We start from the raw sequence: 14,975 nt of genomic DNA on the forward strand, positions 1-14,975 counted from the left end.
CAACACACTGCCATTATCATATATTCCTTAGACAAATCTCTCTCTATACTTCCAGTTATAGAGGTTCAAGCACCACTAAAAGAGCCGCTGGAAGGGTGGAAGAAGAACAGAGCCAGTCAAAATCCAAACACCACTGCTGGAAGAGTCACGCTGCCAGAAGCACATGCTACCACCGAATCATGCCAAACTGTCACCGTTGCAACAAAGGGATATCCCAAGTTCATCATGCCATGCAATAACCCAAACAAATACTAAGAAGGCCATGTTGCAAGAGTTTTTGTAGCCTATGCCCATCAAATCCTTTTTTGATGATTATGGTGCACTTGGGGGCTGAGGAAGGAATTCATTGCAATCACCACGGCAGTGATTCCAAAACCCCAAAGGAGCTTAAAAATCCATTATTACCAAAACCACTATTCCCAGACCAAAAATCTCATTGAAATCCCAATTATGTTACTATGACCTCCAAGTTCGCCATCACTTGTTGTTGTAACCCAACACATTTGCTGCAGTGACCACATACAAAGCTCAAGCTTCAATAGCCAAGTCCAAGCTTTTGGTTCCTAAAACATGTTCACAACAGCTGCAACAAACAATACCTAAGTTGCCATAACTGATATGCTCCAACGCCTCAAGCACTTTCTAAGCCTTGACCATTCCAATGACCAAGTTTAGGAGTCAAAACCAAAAGGCTATCGGGATGTCTCAATTGCCACAATTCCATAATCAAGCATCATCAAGCCCCGAGCCTTAGTCAAGAAATCCAAGCACTATGCTTTACTCAAGAAGGAAAACATCTCAATTCATGGCAAATGAAAGGAAAATATTGTGAAGGTAGTGCTATGATAATCTGCTTTGGAAGAACCTAAATGCTGTCAAGATGAAGTTTATTTTACCAAGTAATTAGAATTTTTGAAGCGATGTCAAGCTTTCAAGAAAAGGGGTGCTGGAAGCGTATTTTCCTATATTCATCCATTCTTCTACCTGCAACATCCACCACTGCTTGCCATACTCTAAGGAAGATCTTACGCAGAGATACATGACAAAACTCTAAGAGGCAAGTTGACAAGGACCCTTGCCAAGCGAAGGGAAAGTAGATAGCTCTGTCATTCGTGCTTTGATGACTTGCTCGACGACGGCGTATTGCCACACTGTGAAGAATGACCCAAAGCCACCGGAGCTATGTAGGAACCTTGAAAATATGAGGAAGGCCAACTGGCAAATATTCAAAATCTGAAAGCTATAACACCCCATGGCTACTTGCTAATTGATGGGAGAATGGTTCCAGCAGCGAAGTATTCACATTGGACATGCTGGAAGAAAGCCACTCGGAGGCTTCATTTGGTCATCAAGATTATCAAGAAGCAGCTGTTGTAACCTCTCATAACTTCACAGAGGTTGAAGAAAGTACAATGGGTTAGGAGCTGCAAATCACTCTTTGATTAGTTGGGTTATGAGCTGCAGGCAAGCAAAGCAGCAACTGTGGCTCTATTAAATATCTCTACAGAGCATGGCATCCTAGTACAACACATGCCAAATACATACCAACCTAAGCCACAAGCTTTCATGCTATTGCAAGTCATGCACAACCTTGGGCCCTTTCATATTTGGGGGCTTGATTTGATTGGAGTATTCATCAATGCAAAGTGGCTTAAGGTCTTATTATTGCTGAATTGCTTTTGCACCTATCATTTTGTTTTTGGCTTTTCAAATTTATTTCAAAAATGAACTCCTTATGTATTTTCACCCTATGCTTTCACAACTTTTTTAAAATGCACCACCATTATAGCATGCCGAGGTGTAAGACGATATTTGCAATAAGAATGGAGTATTTTGGAAGAGGAAAAGCCTCTAGAATTCTTCCTTGCTTTTACCTTATTCTGTTTTACAAAACATGTTCTTTGATAAAAAAAAAAAAATAGACAAACAAACTTTTCATTAAAAGGCTAAGCCTCTTAGCAGTGACTATACCAAGCAAAGCCACTTAGATGGGGTCCTGAGCTGAAACAAGCATCAAGCCTAAGCAAAACGATGTGGGGTATGCAAAGTCAAGCTATTACAAAGAAACGAGCAGTAAAAGTGTATTTTGAGGCGCTGGAATAACGAAACCGTTGACTCCCAATCGGAATGCTCAAAAAACTTCACAACATCCGGCAATTCTTACAGGAGCCTTCGTGGAAATCATGCATACGGTGGCCTGACCCTTTTTAAGGCACGGAAAGAGGGTGCATTTTAGGCCAAATGAGTAGACAAGCCTTGCAAAAGTTTTAAAGAGCAATGCATCGAAGATTTAGCTTAAAGGTCCTGTCAAAATTTTGGGCAGCATATACCTTGTTTTTAAGGCTTGCCAACTCGTCGAAAAATTTCAAGAAGTTCACAAGAGCAAGTTCTCCCAACCAAGCAATATACATATAAGATGTGCAATTACAACATGCCTCAAGCATTCAGAAATTAATGCAAGTTCGGATGGTTAGTACATTACAAAGTCATAATGACATAGCGTTAGATTATCTAAAAGTACAATGTCGCAAAAACAAGGTTACACATCTTTAGATTAGTACATCCTATGGTATCAAGAAAGATGGAAGGTGTGCATGGCCAAGTGACCCCAAGCCAAAAAACAACCCATGAAATAAAGGGGCGACCATATTTGGAAGATGCAAGCGTGGCCGGCAGCTATGTCGCATGTTCGAAAGGAGGTTGAGTAAGAGAAGCGTACTTGCGGAAGGTGCGAGTAGTGCGGCAGCTATGTTGGATGTTCGAAGAGGAGAAGTAGAATGTAGCACGTTGGAAGATGCAGAGCGGCAGCCGTGGTATATCGCATCCGAGAAGAGGATGAATAGGAAGCGTCTTGTTGTTGGAAGGTGGGGCGATCTTGGCGACCATGTTGGATGTTCCGAGAAAGAAGGATGAGTATGAGCGACCACTGCTAGAAGGGAGGCCAGGGCATTGTCTACCCCTGCATCGGATGTCCCAAGAACATAGGGGCTATGGGAATCATGCCGCCATGCGCTATTGCTAAAGCCAAGAGGAACACCTGCGCATGCAGACAATCTTGGGAAAAGTCACAGAGGAGGAATTTCCCGAACCATAATGATACAAACGCAGCAAGACGACACTGGCTCTTCGCCTACTGCAACATCTTCACAAGCATTCTTGAGCAATGGAGGGGCCTTCCCCTCTTCAATTTATCATCCGTTGAATAAAGGTGGCCACTAATAATTGATGACGGGTTAGTGGATGCCATGGCAGATCTTGACAAGCGATGAATCCCTGCAAGAATTGCCAACAAAGAATACGCTGAAAAAACGGCAAAGCATAAAGCTAGTTCTACGTATTAAAAGCAAGCAATCTCACACTAGCATGCAAGCCATATGAACTTTACAAGCCAAGAAAAGCAAGCTATCTCATGCCAAGCGAAATGCATAAACAAAAAAAATATTTTTGAAGCATCATGCAATCTATTACTCGAGCTCATGATAAGCAAATTTCCCATTCCATGCTCAATCAATCATTCCAGCAGACCCTTTTTCACAAAGTAAGTGCTACAGTGAGCACTATTTACCTCATAGTAACCTTTTTCACAAGCAAATACCTCCCGAGTTACACGCATCCTTACGGTTCCATCATACACATGTTTATATCTATCCTATAAAGCCAAAAAAATAGCAGATTACCCATGACCAAATTCTAAGCTCATAAAAAAAAAGAAACCAATGGTGCTTTTCTCAAAGCTTTCAATAGCCTCTAATCCTATGCATTAATCATGCGATTACAAGCATGCGCTGATGCATATAGTTCAACAACAAAAAGCGGGTCAAGAAACCTTGCACCGCAAAATATCATGCGGGCAAGTCAAGCTCGAGCCAAAACACTTAAGCAAATACCCAAGCAGCATACAATTTATCCATGGCAAGCGAAATTTTCAAGCAATTCCCATGACAAGCAAATTCTCCCTCAAAATGCAAAATGATTCAAGCATTGCAGAGCATGCACTTTGTCAATTTCTATTTCCACAACATGGGAGAAAAGTCCAAATTTATTCAAGCATGCGAAAAACAAGCCTAGGCCAAGATATCAGTCTATATATATATTCCTACAGAGTTAAAAAGAAGGACTTGAGATTCCAGTGAGCGAGCAAAGCCCATGGGCATGAAGAACCCAACAAGCCCCTCGATAGATTCAAAAATTGCAAGAGGAAAGGGCATACCTTGTCAATCACCTCAAGGGCGACCTCAAATGCACCAAGAAAGAAGGAGGTTGGTGCTGGAAGAAGGGTAGTTGGTGCCGGGAGAAGGGTAGTTGGTGCTAAAAGAATATCGTATCTTCTATTTCACGTTACCATCTCCTTCAGCACCATTGTTGATCTCATTATTTATGCAACCAGCTGACCCATCATTGCAATTATCCACATGTTTTTCTGCGCAAACTTTGGCACCATCATTATTTTCAGGCATACTTAAGAATTGGTCTTTCTGAAGATGGATACTTCGGCAACTAATACTTGCAAGAACTTCTTCTCATGGCTATCGACAACTCTGAAAAATCACAAGCTTTATTCATGCAATTGCACTCTGAAAATTTAAAGCACCGGATAAAACATCTTGCGAAAGGCTTATGGGGCTTAAAGAATCCATCATAGCAAATAGCACATGCAAACTCCAAATGGCTTGGGGGCTTCATGCTAAGCAAAGAGAGAGACAAGAAAATTTATTGAAAAATTAAGTTTTCCTCTTGGAGAAAGCAAGCATTGTTACTTATCTGGAGGAAAACAAATTTGTATGAATCTCTTCCGACAACTATTAGCCCTCTTCCTTCTCATCTTGATCTACTTCTTCAAAGATCTTCTTTGGCGCAAGTTTACAAAAAAATTAAAAAAAAAAATTAAAAAAAAATTTACAAGCAGGCCTCTACTTTGTTTCTCGACCCTGAGTAAGCCAAAGAGAATATAACCCAACTCTGCAACCAATTGCTGACCTCAACAAGCTGACTTGAGGGCTTCATGCCAAGCAAATTCAAGGAAGTACACCATGCCATCCAAACAAGCAAACCCATCTACCTTTTTTGCCACACAGTATAAATCATCTCTTTGATTACAACAAGCCTAGATAATCTTGCATTATGGTGAGAAACAGTTTTCTATTTCCCCTTTTTGAAACAAGCCAAGTTACATTCTTCTAGCACCTACTCCATAAGCAAAAATTTTTATCACCTACCTATTTCAAACATCCTTCCATACATACCTAATTTCAAACATTCCCGGTTCAAATCTTCCAAAGCCTTCATATCACAAGTCAAGGTGCAAGCAACCAAAACTCACCTTCATGCTACCAAATTCCTTGCAAATTAGTAAGAAGATGGCATTTCTCATGCTGTGGAATCTCTCAATCAAGCTTGAAAAGAAATAAGGAGTCGTTGGTGGATCAGTCTTTGGAAGGAACTTGTAAGCGAGAACACCAGGAAGCATAATCGCTATTGAAACATATTTTTTTAAAGACAAGTGACAAGGGACCAAAACTCACTTTCATGCTATCAAAATCCTAGAAAATTATATTTCTCATGCTTTCTCATGCTTTGGAGTTTCTAAACAAAAGAATACTTTAGCCAAAATCAGAAGCCGGAAAGGTACTCATACACAAATGGAGGCGCCAGAAGCATAATTTTCTCATAATGCAAGCAAACTCATGTATCAAGCATTTAACAAAATTCACAAGGCTTGAAACCAATCCACATGCCAAGAAATTTCATTCCATTCAAGCATTCCAAGCAATTCGGGCATTTCAAGCAAATTGAAGAACTCATGCTCTTATGACAATACCTTTCAACATCATGCTGTCACAACAATATTGCTCAAGAACATGCTCTAGCAATACTCAGATCAGCACTCAATGCCAACAAAAAGGACATGCCAAATTCTCAACAAAAAGCAGCATGCCAAGCAAAACTTATACACAAGCTTTCCAACCATCCTAGCTAGAACATCCCACCTTTAGAAAATCACTATAAATCAAGCTTACAACCAACAAATCCCAGACTTTCCAGATTAGAACTAGACATATCAAGCTTCATTTTCCCAAAATTTCGTTGCATTTCAAGCTAGGGAAGCATGTCAAACAGATTTCTAAGACAGCCCACACAGCAGAAACTGTACAGCTCCAGCACCTTAACCCTTACTTTGAAATTCCACCGAAAATTCATTTTTTCTTCAAGTGATGCAAGACCAATTCCAACATAACCATTGAGAAGTCCATTTTTATGTCTCAAAAGCTCCAACTCAGATTCGAAAAGAAACATTTCAAAAGTTCAAAAAGCAGCCAGCAAGCTACTTTGAGATATTTTGACAAACACTTGGCATGCATACCCAAGTGAGCTTGTATAACTCTTGTTTATCACCAAGCTAGAATCCTAAATCAAAAGCTCAACCTTAGAATTCGATTTCTAGTTCACAAATTCTGGAAAATACAGAGGAACTCAAGCATTCAAGCATAGAAGACAAGCATGCAACAAAGGCATCAACATCAACTCATGAACATGCTTTAGAAAATGGAGGTAGAGCACTAGAATGGGTGGATGATCCTCAATTTTGGATATGTTATAGACAACATAATTTCAAGCAAATTTTGTGAAACAAGCGCAATCATACAGTTATCATAAGTTAAATACACATGCAGAAGAAAAATCTGCAAAAACTCACCAGCCATGGATGAATTCAGAAGTTGCAAACCAGCTTTGAGGTATCAGAAAAATTCAAAAAATTCTGCAAATTTTACTGGCTATAGTACTCGAGCAGATGAACAACTTTGATAGAGGAAGTTTTCTGATCCGAGCTTCCAAAATACGACTTATGTACTGATGCACAATACCCACGGGTTTGGGTCTTGAAGAAGAAGAAGAAAGAAGAGAATTAGAGAAAATCAGAAAATAAAGCAAATCATGCCAAGTTCAGCCTTTTTATATACAAAAAAGAGGTCAGAGCAAGATTAAAGTAAGAAGAGGAAAAGGTAGAAACCCATACCAACAGTTTTGTTCACACGGAAATTGGCACCCTTCCAGCAACTCGAGCAAATCAAAGAAAATGGAATCCCAGAAGATTAGTGCGAGCCCTTCCTTGCTAGCACCCACGTTGTAAGCACTCACGTTGCTGCAATAACAAAATAGGTCAAAAGAGGGTTTGATGCTTGACAACCAAAACAAAGGGCAATATTCATGGATGACGGGAATCCAACAAATTCCTCAATAAATCCAAGAGAAATACCTTGCTAAAATCCAACAGGTGACTTTGAATATACCAAGAAGGGAGCGAAATTGAGAATCATAGAGGAAAACCCGCACAAAAAGGTCCCTTCTAGCAACTGCAGAAGGGCTTCTTCGAAGGGAGAAGGGCTGAAGGGGTTGAAATCGACTTGGGCTCTTTTCCCAGCGGCTGGAGGCAGATGTTTTCCACTTGATCTTACTCTCTCACTCAGTTTTGTGCTGGGGGAACAAGAAACGAAAGAAAAAAAGTAGTAGGAAGAAGTTGGATCAGTGCAAGAAAGGGAAGAGAAGAAAGAAAATAAAAAGAAAGGAAGAAGGCGTTTGGCATTGGAAACGCAAATAACCGCTAGAATAATTATGACAAATCTCGTCATTTTGCCTGTAGGAAGAAGAAGTTCTTTACAAATACAAATCTGATTTTTTGGGTCAAGTTATTCGCCCATTCCAGACTGTCCCTGCTTTCAAATATCTTCCGGCACCGCCATGTTTTCAAACATCCTTCCAAAGACATGCCCTATTTCAAACACTCTAAGCAAGACTGCTTTATTTCAAATATCCTCCCAATACATGCCAATGCCAAGCATCCAAGCATACAAGCCCAAAATCAAGCATACATAACTAATATTAGATACACAAGTCAATGCAACTCTTGCAAACCACAATCATGCAAAATCAAGCCTCTCTAGTCACTCAAGCAAATAAATCACGCAAGGTAAGTAGTTATCTTGGGCTAATCCATCAAGCATTTTCTTCTATATCATGCCACAAAATAGGTCAACTCTTGGTAACTCTAGTAAATGACCTCCAAAATTACAGTGTCTAGGAAAGTTCTTTCAAGGCAACACCCTTGGTGTTTAAGAAGGATTGGTTTAAGCGGACCATTATGACCTCCAACCTTCCCTAAAAGACCCACAGAATTTCGTAGACCCTAATCAAGTCATCCTTGAGCCACCCAACTCATGCCATGCCATGCCACTGCAATTTATTTTAGGCAGAAAATTGATTATTCGGACCATTTCAATACACATTCATGGCCCCACTAATCAAGGGGGCTAATGTTGAGGCCAAAAGTCAATGGTTGGCCCAAATAAGTTTTCAATATAATACTATATTAAGAAAAGTCACATATCTGAGTACACGAAGGCTCATCATATGCTAGTCACACCACACGCCATGCCAAATAAATAATTCGTCATGTTAGGAATCGAGATTAAGATTATAAAATGACATTCTTGTAATCCATGCTAATTATTCCGCCAGCATAATAATTGAAAGCATGCCAGAAGCGATGGCGCCATGCCGCGCACATGCCATGCCGCGTAGGAAATCATTATTACACACCCAACCATGCGCCATGCTTCTGCCCAAGCCACCCTTGCCCTGGCTTGCTTTGAGGGCTGTGTATGGACTAGAATAAATCAACATGAGGCCATCGACAAGTAAATGGAAATCCTGTTGTTTGGGAGCCTCGTAGATCAAACCCATTTCTAGGCCCAAACATACTGTAAGCACAAGAGAAAAGGCTCAAAGGCCCAAGCAAAATAACATAACCAAGAAATAACCCAACTAAAAAAACCCCAATCAAGAGGCCCAATGTTTCACAAAAAGCCCATTTGTTTAGAAAGCTATCTTGGCCCTTAAAAACCTAATAACCCACAAGAGCTTCACTTTTTGAAAAGACAAGAGAACATGTGAAGAGGTTGCGCACTCCATCACAAAGTCAGCGGGAAGTTCCAAGCCGTAGACGCCTAAAGAACCAAGGAATGTCGCTCGCACTCTGTAAAGCACCCTTGACAAAGATATATTTTCACTTCTTTTCCTTCATCGATTCAGCCAAGGAAGAGGAAAGGAAAGAAGAAAAACAGCAAACCAAGAGTGGAAGCTCCCATCGTGACACCATGTGAAAGGAGGATGTTGAGCCCCAAACTTCAATTCATGTAACAGATTGAACAATCTTGCCAAGAAAGAGAAGTCAGAGAAAGAGGAGAGAAAGGAAGAAAAACTTAGCCAAAATAAGTAGAAGCATTACAGGTTTTGAAAATGGTGATTTCACTATAAATCAGCCTTCCTTACTCCAACAGAGACAACCCACAACCCCAGAGAGCAAGCTTCTCTCTAACTTGCAAAACTCAACAAACTCGTGACCCGCATCTTCTTCTCTAATTTGTTTTTCTTCAATGCTGAAGAACTCGCTTTCTTTTTCCTCTTTCCTAGTCAAATTCCTCACAAAACACCTCATTCCTACTTAAACACTTTCTTTCTCATAACTGCCTAATCTCTTAATGCTAAACTCATGTTGGTTTTGCTCCCATGCCATGCCACCATGCCGAGCCTAAAAGACCATCCTGTAGTTATGCCAAAACTATCTGCAAGTCACCATTGTCCTCAAGCAGGAAGATTATCCAAAATATCTCCTAAGGTTTTTACTGCCTTTCTGAGGTATTTTGGGGCTTAATTTTCAACCTAAACAAAAAGGGGGCAATCTCTTAGTACGCCTTTGCATTGCCACCCATTAGCTGCAGGAAGAAAAAGTCCCCCTACACATCCTAAAATGGTAGAGACATTAGTGTGTACTTGTGATTGGTTTAGGGCGGAAGAATTTTCATTTTATAAGGAACTCACGGATGATGAGATTGAATTCTACAAGGAAATGGAACATGTTACAACTTTTAGTTTATTATTTTCACGTTCTTTATGCTTCTTATAATGTTTTTTGGGAAATTTCATAAATACCACCTGAACTTTTAGGTCAGTGCGGAATTACCATATGAACTTTTAAGTTTTATTATGAGCCTTTGGGAATGAATTAGTTGGCTTCCTGCTGCCATATACTAGTCTTACTAGATATCCCAAAATGCCAAGAATTAATTGTAATAAGCTGGAATTGCCAAAACAAATTCCAAACATTAGGATCTCCAAATCTTTTTTTTTTTTAAATTATTATTTTTATTCGATGGAGAGAGAGTGGGGGAGGGATCTACTGGGCACTGGGGGAGAATTGGAAGGGTGGGGAAGTTGTGGGATAATTAGGTTAAGTTATATATATACATATAATTATGTTAGTTTTAATTTTTCTTATGTGTTTTTAGTTAAATAGAATTGACAAAAATGCCCTTAAATTTAACGTAAAGTTAAATGGAGTTAGACAGAGGTGGTACATCGCTACACTCTATAGAGTTCGAGTGGTTAATAGTAAAAATTAAAAGTTCAGGTGGTAATTGTGCACATGCTTAAAAGGTCAGCTGGTTTTTATGCAAATTTTTGAATTTTTTTTACTGAACTTGTGTTGTTTTATTTGTAGATGGTGGCCATATACAACCGAGTCCTTCAAATCCACTTACCACCAACATTTGAGTTCTCTATGTTTTATAACTTTAATTAAATTTGCATTGCATTTTTCTTTTGGATTGTAACTTTAATTAAATTTGCATTGCGTTTTTCATTTGGGTTGTAACTTTAAATTTGCATTGCATTTTTCGTTTGGATTGTAACTTTAATTAAATTTGCATTGCATTTTTCTTTTGGGTTGTAACTATATTTTAACTTTATTTACTCGGATTTAAATTTGCTTATTTGGGTTGTGAGTTTATTTGCTTAAATTTGTAAAGTTAAAATGTTTGGACTCAAAAGGTTTCAAAATAAGCTTAAAAATTAGGCCTACAAAGTATGGAAAAGATTATATTTTTTGACCCAAAAAACCCAATTTAAATAGACGTAAAATGTTGAAATTTAGGACCAAAACTGCCCAATCGGAGAAAACCGCATTTTTTACGGACACCGACTAATTTGCGGTTTCACGAGATACTGGTTAACCGCAAAAACTTCGGCGGTTTGTGGTCCCAAAATAAGCCTTACCGCAAATACTTGAGCAGTTTGCGGTTTTCCCCAAAAATTGATGTTACCAAACCACATCCACCCTTACTCCTCTCTTTCTTCCTTCGCGATTTTCACTTTTTGGTTAATTTTCTTATTATTTGAAGTAATTCACTGTCATTTTTCATATATCACCTTCTCTTTTATGACTTTACCCTCTATTACATTATGAAATGCAACACAATGTAAAACAATTAGATGGAAATTCTTACCCTTTGATAAGCTAATAATCGATGAAATAACAATAGAAGGTAGCTAGAGGTTTCATTTTTGGGATTTAGAATTTGAATTCAAAGTCTTAAATCTAGAGTTCAGAATTTGAAATCAGTGCCTAAATTGGATTCAGAATTGTAGAAATGCCATTTGCATTGTGTAGGGGCTTTTTCTTCCAAAGCAACTACAAATGGGAATTGCCGTAAAGAGCAAAATGAATGAGATTACCCCTTGTGTCTGAGTTCAAAGATCAAACCCCAAAATGTTTCAAAAGAATAGTGAAGCCTTAGGAAACACCATGGTCACCTTCACCAACAAAAACAATGGCAGCTTACATATAAGTTCTTAGGGTTTACAAGTAGATTCTTAGCTTGGCATGAGAGGCTTGTGGCATGGAAGCAAAGTTGTCACGAGTTTAGCCTTAAAGGGAGAGAGCTGTGAGTTTCTAAAAAGAACAAGGATTCTAAGAAAAGGGAGGAAAGGATTATCAGAGGGTTTGGTTGAGAAGAGGGGAGAGGCTAGGCAATGGGTGGCTTAAGTGAATTTCCTCGGTAGCTTTGACAGAGGTTCTGTCAAGTACAGGCTGTCTGCTAGGAGGAAAAATAAGGGGAGAAGGATGAACAGAGCATGAAATTGCTGGGTTTTGGAAGTAAGAGAGGAAGCTTGCTCTCTGGATGTGGTTGTTGGGTAGGAGGTGCTTTATTTATAGCCGTTGGAAGCTCCTCCTTCCCAAGAAACCCTAATGGTTTCTATCCAATTTGGCTAAATATTTCCCTTCCTTTCTCCTCTCCTCCCTTGACTTATCCTATCTTGGTGAAATTCTCTCTGCCCAATTGCACAAAAAACAGGGATTTTTGGGAGCTCTAGGCTTTTCCCGTAGCTGTTTCAGTAGGGAACTCCCATTCGTAGTCTTCCCCCATTTTCTTTCCTTCCTTCTTCCATGACTAGATCTGATGAAGGAAATAAATAGGTATACATGCTGGTTTGAAGGCTGCTTCCCCTCTTGGCAGCAACTGCGTGCTAATATCCCCTGGTCCTTTGAATACCTTTGCTTGAAATTCATTCCCACGCATGTGATGGAGCCTCTCAGCAGATCTGCATATGTGGAGGCCTTTATTCTATAGCCAAGTGCTGGGGCTTTTGCAGATCCTTATTTTAATTGCATGTCTAAGACAATAAGTGGGTTTATCAAATAAATTGGCTAACTTCACCAAGTGTTAGGCTATTTTGTCAAGGTGATGGGCTAATTTCTCTAGGACATTGGGCTACTTTCTCTCTCTCTTTTATGCTCACCCACATGTTTGGGCTCAAGAAATGAGCTTGAGTTTCAAGGCTCCCAAGCAACCCGAGACTTCCATTTCTTGGCCTATCAATAGGCCTCGTGACAACTTGTTACCATCCATACCACAACCTACTCAAGTAAGACCCGGACATTTGAGTGGCTTGGGCCCACTTAAGCTTGTAGAATGGTTGGGTGAGAAATAATGATTTTCCGCTTGGAGTGGCATGCTTTTTTATCATGATGTTTGACGGGCTAATTAGCATCTGCTCGTAGAGCTAGTGTATTTTATGATATTTATCTCAATCCTTAGCATGGTGGATTATTTATTTCGCATGACATGTGGACTGTGACTAGTGCATGGTGGACTCTCGTGTGCTCTAAATTGGGTCTTTTCTTCAAATGGTGTCCTATTGGGCCGAGAATTTATTTGGGCCAAACCATGGAGTTTTTTGGGTCTCAACATTAGCCCCCTTAATTATAAAGGCCATGGACAGGTGCTGGAATGGGCTGAATAATTAAACCCAACCGAAAAAATCAGATTTGTAATTTTAGGGAACCTCTTCTCTTCCTGCGTGCAAAATGATGGTGTGTCATGATAGACCCCAATAGTTACTTGCAGTTTCCCAACACTAACCACCTTTTTCCTCTCTTTATTATTATTATTATTATTTATCTTCCATTTTCTTCCTCTTTTTGAGCACCAAACCCAACTTTTCTCCGTTACTCTTTTCTTTGTTCTCTTCTATTCCTCCGACGAACTCCGAGTGAGTGAGAGAGTGAGATCATGCATAAACCACCCGCCTCCAGCCGTTGGGAAGGAGCCCAAATCGAAACTCTACCCAGTCATCCCTTCCTCATTCCAAGGAGTCCATTCACCGCTTCTGGAAGGGTAACCTTTATACCGGTTTTTCTTCCAAAATCCCAATTTCTCTCATTTTCTAGGTGTATTCAAGTTCTTTCCTTGGGAGATTAACAAGGTATGCTTTTTCTTTGGGATTTATTGGGGAATTTGTTGGGTTCCTCACACTCATGGATGTTGCCCTTTATTTTGGCAGCCAAGCATCAAACCCTTTTGACCTATTTTGTTACTGCTGCAACGGGGGTGCTTACGGTGTGGATGCTAGCAAAGAAGGGCTCGCGTCAGTTTTATGAGTTTCTTTCTTCTTTGCTTCGTTCCTTTTTATAAGCTCGGAAGGGTACCAAATTTCGTGAGAAGAAACTATTGGTACGGGTTTCTCCCCTTTTCCCTTTTCTTCACTTTTATCTTGCAACAACCTCTTCTATGTTTATGAAAGGGCTGAACTTTGCATGATGTGTTCTATCTCTCTTCTCTCTCTGTCTCTTTTGAATTTCTGTGCGGGTATATCGTCTGGCATGAGCGGGGGCAGTCGGAAGCTTTGCATCGCACTCCTTCTCACTGAATCTTCAAGCGCTCCGGCTTCCCAACTTAAGCATTTAGACCTCCGTATTAGTCTTTTGGTAAGCAACTCAGCCAACCTAAGCATTTTAGGAATAAGTACAGACTGGTGTTTGGTCTAGGTTTACTCCCCTTGTGATCACATGCTTGATTGATTGTGGATTTCTTTTTGTTGTTGTGGGAAATAGAGACTGACAGAACGCAGGTCTTGTAATGCTTGATTTTTATTTTTATTTTGAGAAGGAACTTGCTTGTCATGCCTATCAATCATAGAGTGAGACTTTCGCTTGTCATGGGTTTGAATTTTAAATTGCACGTTTGCTTGGATGAGCTCAACTTGCCGTGCTTGACATGTATTTCGTATGTGCTAATTTTCTTTTGCTACTTTCCACCTTTTCGTGTGCAGGGATTTGTCATTTTTCCAAGAGTTGTCATGACATCTACCGGTCCATCATCCATTATCAGGGATCATCTTTATTCCATGGATGACAGGTAAAGTGAGGAAGGCCCTTCCTTTGCTTAAGCGCTGGTGAAGGCGTAGTCATAGATGGAGACCAGCGCCAGAAAGCAGCTCGAGTGGTTGATCCTGCTTTTATATCGAGGTCTTTGTATAGAGAGGTCTATTTGGCGGTCCCTTTATTCTTCTAATATCTATGTGGCACCAGCAAGGTTGGTCAGAGTGGGTTGACCGTGAATTGAAGGACTCGTCTTCCTGTGACATCCTAAAGCTGGGCAGGGGTGCTGGACGCTACCTTCCTTTCTAAAGCGTGTGACATCCACATTGAAGCCAAGATACTCCGTTATGTGGTTAGGCGATGGAGTACCGAGACGCACACCTTCATCTGTTCATGGAGAGAGTTTACTACCACACTTGAGGATGTGGCCAACATTTTTCACCTCCCAATTTGCGGCGGCCAAGATCCCTTCCATGTCATG

The sequence above is a fragment of the Prunus mume genome, linkage group LG2 (genome assembly GCF_029339155.1).
Source record: "Prunus mume cultivar Tortuosa linkage group LG2, ASM2933915v1, whole genome shotgun sequence".
Classification (NCBI taxonomy): Eukaryota; Viridiplantae; Streptophyta; class Magnoliopsida; order Rosales; family Rosaceae; genus Prunus; species Prunus mume.